Raw genomic sequence first — 6,986 nt, 5'->3', positions numbered from 1 at the left:
TGGACTTGATGATCCTTGGGGTCTTTTCCGACCTTGATGATTCTATGAATGTGACCTTTTCAATATATATCAATATGACCTCTTAATAAGTTAGTAATCACTTTTAATAATGCAATTATTAAATGCCATATTTCTTAATGAGTTATCTAGAGTGTTGTAAAAGCATTTAGCTAAGATTTTTTTTTTTAAGTCTTGAGAGAGGTTCAGAGAATTTGCACACCTGCTTACTACTCTGGCGTTTTCATGCAATACCATGTGCCATAGTGTGCTCTCACTTATGCCAAGAAACCCCAATGTAACAGAAAGCAAGACTTCTGGCCAAGAGGAACACATATTTATCCTAGATGAATTAGTTGGAGAGAGGATGGTTATTCTGCCACTATTCCTATAACAAACCATGGCTTCAAAGTACAGCTGTAGCGTCCCTAAAATTAAGTTTTGTGCTCTCATCAGAATATATTGACTAGGCTTAACACCTGATTTTCCTCTGTGGGATATGTCTTTAAAAAGTATTTTTTTTTTATTTTTTTTTATTTTTTTTGTGACTGAGATGATTCTGGAAATAATCTGTGCCAACTGTGGGGAAAAAAATGCTCACAAATTTTAATGAAAATAAGTGAACATTGTGTAAAAATGCTTAGTCTAAAGCAACAAACTTCTTCATGGAGGTCAAGATCATCTAGACAATCAGAATATTTCACACTGATTTTCTTGTCTAAAGAGAAAAGCCTAGGAATGGGGCATGTGAAGACCAATAATTAAGAAAGAGGGCTTCGCTGGGGCCCTTGTATAGGAATGATGCTTGGGGACCAAAACTTTTTCAGCTCTCTGGCTAAAATCAGTTCCAGACAACATTGTGATCCAAAAGGCACCCAAGGAGAGAAGAGAGCTGTGACTGAAACTTGCTAAGAGATCGGGCTTAACCTTCAGTTTATCTGTTTACGTACCTTTTTCTGTCCGTGTCCTCCTACACACAGCTTGAGGAGGACACTGAAGTTAAACTATAGGGTGATGTTTGTATGATATAAGGAACTACACAAAGCTCTGAAGGGCAGTGGTAATACCAGGTACATTCACTGTATATCTGCACCAAGCACTGAGCATGATCTTGCTTATTGCCTCCGTGAGCTGTCAGACCTGCAGCATGACTACTAGGCAGGCTAGTACTGGCACTGAGAAAAAATGAAAAATGTTTAAGTACACAGAATTTGAAGGGAGGGTAGTGAAAATTGGTTATAACTTCTGCCTCAGCCCCCTCTAAACACATAAAGATGGCAGAGTGCATGTAGGATTGCTCTAAAGGAGATAACAATGGATGTGAAGTGTGAAAGAAATGCAGTCTGATGCTGCTTCGTGCTCAGTGTAATTACCTTTCCTCTCTGCACGGCTGCTCCATGCAATCCAGAGTTTGGGCTCAGTTTACCTCCTCCTCAGCCTTCCTGAGGATAAAGTGGTCCCATGATCTGCAGAGCATTGCATCTGGGGTGGCCAAGGGAGACAGGGGTCAGCAACCACAGTAGCAACCTGGACTGGCCATGTGTGTGGCAGGTATTTTCCCACGTAGTTCCTGGGTATCGATGCCGTGGGCTTCGGTGCCTGTCCTCCATCATCTACCCTATCACTGTTAGGGGACACCTTGACCTTCTTTCAACAGCGCAGCCAGTCACGTGGAGAGCCTGGCTGAGACAGGACTGGGCATCTCCCATTGCAATGACTGCAAAATGTCACCCACTGTAGGCAAATTCCGATGAGATGGACCATCCCATGGGTGTCCCCTTGAAGCATGTATTTCTTGACCAGGTGCAGATTCAGACTGACCACATGTCAAAGAAATCATCAGTTCTTATGTGCTCAGTCTCTGAAAAGGGAGGCAGATGATCTCCACAGATGGAGGGAATCTGGTTTTTTTGCAATTATCCATTTTTACTAGAGGAATATGCTTAATAAGGTCAGTGGTTCAGCATGGGGGTAAGGGTGGATAATTTCTTAATTTATTTCTGTGGGCTCACTGTGGGGTCTATGGCTCACCAAAGACCCAGGACAAGGCAGAAACATCATTTTCCACATGCTGGTTTTCAAATAAAGGACGAGAGCCTTGAGTTCACGTGGGCTAGATTGAAGCATACAGAAGGTCAATTCAATGCAGGATTATTAAATTTGTCCTAATTTACTCCTCTGAACAACAGTTTGATCTACATGTCCATAAAAGGTTTCCTGATTGTTTACATGTATGTGCATGACTGATGTAAATAAGAGATGCACTAAAGAACTGAAGATATTGAAGAGATATCCCGTAAAATATTTTTACACAGAACAGCTGCATGTCTGGTCTCTTTCTCTTTATGCTAATTTCTGACAAGCAGCTTCAACTTTCTCAGTGCAAGATTCTTGTTTGTCTAGCTATTCAGTAAAACTTCTCTTCTTCTTCAATGCGCATCAGCACATTGCTCTCTTTTTTCCTCTTTCCCCATACATCTGCATCAGGCAGATTATATTCATTCAGCAAGACAGCTAAAGTCACCGCATTTCAAACTTGTGCTATGTGTTACATTCTACTGCTTTACTCTCATTTTAAATAAAACTTTGTTGTTCATCTACTCGGAGACCAAGAAAGAGACAATTTGGCTGCAAAAATACATGCTCTGGGATCAAACAGGGGAGCTTGTGGAATGGGTACAGCTCCACATCTGAGTTTTAATTCACCTTAATCATCATTTGGCGTTCTATGGGTCTAGCAGTAATCTGAGCAGCTCATTTTGACAGATTTAGAGCATTTCATACTCCAATTGCCATCTTGCTGCTTTAATGTCTTCATTCAAACAGTTTCTCTGATCATAGTACTGAAAGGGAAGTCTTGTGCTATACATAGCTTTATATGAAAAAAAAGGAGGTTTGTGTGATTATGGTAATATTTCATAAAATCTAGCAGACAAACAATAATTCAGAATTAATTTATTCATAGCAGCAGAAGTTAATATTCTTCTTGCCTATGAAAGAGCTTCAGACATTAATCTTTTCTCTTGGAATTCTGCTATTCTGCAGAGCTAGTTTGGATTGCTTCAGTATTACAGATGTCCTAACTTCTTTTTTTTTTTTTTTTTTGTCCTTTTTAGTCTCTTCAAAATACTGTTTTCCTTAAATAAATAATGCTGATTCCATGAAGATGGTGTCAAAGCTGTCTTCCAACTTTCCTGCAGATTTATGTAACTATTTGAACAGAACACTAAATTCTGGCCTTTGTTTTGCAGCTAAGAATTTTACTGATGCAGAATAAATCACTTCCCTACAACTGAAGATTTAAGATTTAAGCAACTTAGCAGATCCTTTCACAATTTGGTAATTTCTTGGTAATGATGCATTTGCTTCAGGAACAGGGAAACAGTGTTTGTGCATGTCTGTTTATGTATGCTATTTATATTGTTTCAGGAGGATACTGTTTTTTCTTTTTTTTTTTCTTTTTCTTTTTTTTTCTTCTGATGATCTTCCTCTATTTCTTCAGTGTCTGTCTTATCTAGGATGTTTCAAACCTCCCTAAATGTAATTTTAAACCTAGCTCATAAAAGGCTGGCAACAGCTTCAAATACTTAACTAGTTACTTGGGACCAAATTGTGTACTCCCTTGTCTTGACTTTGTCTAAATCCTTGCATTAGAAAGCAGAAAAAAAATGGGCATGTAGCCATGAGGGGACTGAAGTCCATAGGCACAGTGATTCAGCTTAATCTCTGTGTTAACTCCACTGAAGAAATAAGTCTGGAACATATTAAAACAATTTTGCTGTGTGATTTGTCAGTTACACGTTATCATTCTAGAGAGCAGCTCTTTAAAGCCCTGTTCTCCACATTAAATGAATTAAGCGATGGAGAAAGGAGATGCTTTTCACTGGAGGTGTCTGTGGGGGGAATCTGCAGCTTTTGGTGTTACACCCAGTGCCTTTTCATGTTTTTGTCGGGGAGCTGAAAATACGGGAGAAAATGCTGTTAATAAAATTTGCAGATGACAACAGGAACAGAGATCTGCTAGAGAAATACTAGTACAGAGAAGGCAGGAAATTTCAGGACAGCAGTCTGGCCATTTGCCTTTTTCTTAACAAGGCATATTGGCTAATGAGAATCCCTGACCATGTGTGCCTCTGTGTGTGTGAGTATGACATTTTTTGCTTTTTTCCCCTCAAGAACTGGATCACAAGGATGGAAATAACATACTTCTCTTTTTTGTTAAATGGTGACCTCTGGTGAGCTTCTTGCATGCTCACTCTACCTGCAAGGTGCACAGTTGAAGAGGGAACTTTGTTGGATGTGTTGGGGGTTGGATGGGACCACTCACTGGGGCTATCCACACCCACAGGTGTGTTCCCCAGCTTCCCTGGAAATCTCTACAGTTTTGGAAACTTGGCTGGTTTGAGCTAGTTTTGTTTACAGCTTTGTTGAGGTTATGACTGGGGAGCATTACACCAAGAGTCTCCTTCAACAAGCATTGACCATGACATGGTACCAGGAATCACTAAAATAATGTTTTCCTGTACTGTCTTCCTCTGGTTTGTTTTAATTTCTGCTATTGCTTCTTATTTATTGACTAGTCAGTGATTAACCTATGAATGAGAGGATACTAGAGGTGCCCATATTACAGAAAAAAAATATCCAGTATGTTTCTATATACTGGCACAATTTCCAGGTTAACAATTTTCTTTCCTCACATACTGGAAAAGACATAGGACCTCTGCTGCTGAACTTAACAGTCTGTAACTGCATCTCTGCCATCAGCCAGTGTTGACAGGTCTAGGAAAGATATGACAAGCCATTTGTTGGCTAATAATAAAATTACCTGTAGCAGCGAGAGGTTGTTTAAAACCTTGCAGCTAAAGAGGTTTTCTTCCCCCTTCATTAATTGACCATACTTATCTAGTGTATGCAAATGTTACTATCTTCAATATTGTTTAATATCTTCTCTTAAATGAAGCGCTGTGACAGTTTTATTGCTGTGAAAGTCTTGTGCTACAGTTTTTCTGTCCTATTGAGTGTTCCATGTTTGCTGTGTCTGAGACCACAAGGTGGCCACGGTCCACATCTTGTATTACTAGGTGGAAATGGCTACGGTCACATCCAGTGAAAATCCAGGATGCCTGTGTTGTAGTTTTGACCCTGGCTAGCAGCAGAACACCACAACAACCGCTCTCTCCCTCCCCCCGCCTCCCAGGGGTGGGGGAGAGAATTAAAGGGATAAAGGGAAAAGAAACTCACTGGTTGAGATAAGAACACTTTTATAGCTAAACTACAATGAAATAGAGAACAATAATGATAGTAATAATGTTAAAAGTAATATATACAAATATCCAAATGAGTGATACACAGTGATACCGCTCACCACATGATTACCAAGGCTCAGCCCATTCCTGGCTAATGATCCTGGAGCAGGGAGAGTCTTGAAACTGCAATCCCAGAATGGAGGTTAAGAGCCCAAGAGTTCAAGAGTTTGAGAGCTGACTGAGAGAGAGATATGACCCTGATAGAGGGGTGACCTGAAGAGAGACAACTGAGAGAGAGAGAAAGAGAGAGAGTACTTCTGGACAGAGCCTCATCTGTATGCTGGGCATGACATACATGATATGGAATAGACCACTGGCCAATTTGGGTCTCAGTCCTAAACATAAGGTTGAATCCTAGGCTAGTAACTGGGGCTGTGCTCCCTCCCAGCTTCTCCTCCAATTGCAGACACTGGCAAAGCAGAGACCCCGAAAAGTCCTTGACTGTCCTCCTGTCAGCAACTATAAACATGAGTATGTTATCAGTCTTCTCTTCAGAACAAATCCAAAACATATCCTCTTACTAGCTATTATGAAAAAAATAAACTCTGTCCCAGCTGAAACCATGACAGCCTGTTAACACTTAATAGGTATGCTAATGATGCCATTAAACTATCATAATGAATTTGGACTTAACAGGTAGGAATCTAAGGAGGCAAAACAATGGAAGAGCAGGACAGAAGCACTTCAATGGTCTGACCTTGAAGCTGGCAGTAATGCTCTAATGGAAAGAAATTACCTAACATCACAAACCCATCCTTCTGCCCTTCCCCTCTTTCTGTTCAAATGACTGAAAGTTCTGCACGTTTCCAGTTTTTGAGAAAACTGAAAGAGCTGCATTATTCCATTTTTTTGTAAGATTTGGGACTGTGTCATGAGACCATGAAGTAAATTTTCAGAAGAGTTGTTTTTTGAAACTACTTTTAAAAGTAATTCATATTATTTGCTTGCAAATTAGCAGAGACTTTATAGATTTTCAGGACAAAAAGCACCGTTACACCTTACTTTCATTAATGCTACTTAAACAGTCATCAGCTCCTGTCTTAGGCTGGTCAGTGGTGGCTGAAATCAGTATTTTTAGTTTAACCCTGAATTAGACTCTGAGAGCTGCTGAATTGTGAGGAAACTTCTTAAATTGCTTATTATTTCTGATGATTGACAAGGAAAAAGCCCATTTTCTAGTTTTAGTCTATCTAGCTGTTGGTATCTAGTACTTGATCTCACTTCATCTTTGCACTCTTACAGTTCAGAAACCACTACAAGAAAGTCATCCTTCAATCTTTTCTTTGTTGAAGCAAGTGGACTGCCTTCTTCAGCCTGTTTTCCTGTAAAGCATCTTCCTGAAGTTGGGTTTATTCTGAGTGGGTCACCAGCTCCTGTTCAACAGTGGTCATGAGAGACCTTACAGTAGCCCTGCACTGTACCCACAGATTCCCTGGTGCTGCAGGCAGCAGTATACCAGTTTTTCCACTTCTACTAAGCCTTCTCCTGGCCATACATCCAAGTATATAATGGTCTCTGCACTGTCAATTCACATAGTTTGTCTGCCTTGGCTCTAACCTCTTTGCCTATGGTATTGTTCTCCAAACCTATAGTCACTATTCCAGAGCAGTTTTTGTTTTTCAGATGTCCGAACTTGAACTTCTGTGCAGGCAAACTTGTGAGCTCAGATAATATTTTGTAATT

Source organism: Pterocles gutturalis, unplaced genomic scaffold, assembly GCF_000699245.1.
Source record: "Pterocles gutturalis isolate BGI_N339 unplaced genomic scaffold, ASM69924v1 scaffold14441, whole genome shotgun sequence".
Taxonomy (NCBI): Eukaryota; Metazoa; Chordata; class Aves; order Pterocliformes; family Pteroclidae; genus Pterocles; species Pterocles gutturalis.
This window is presented reverse-complemented; position numbering follows the sequence as displayed.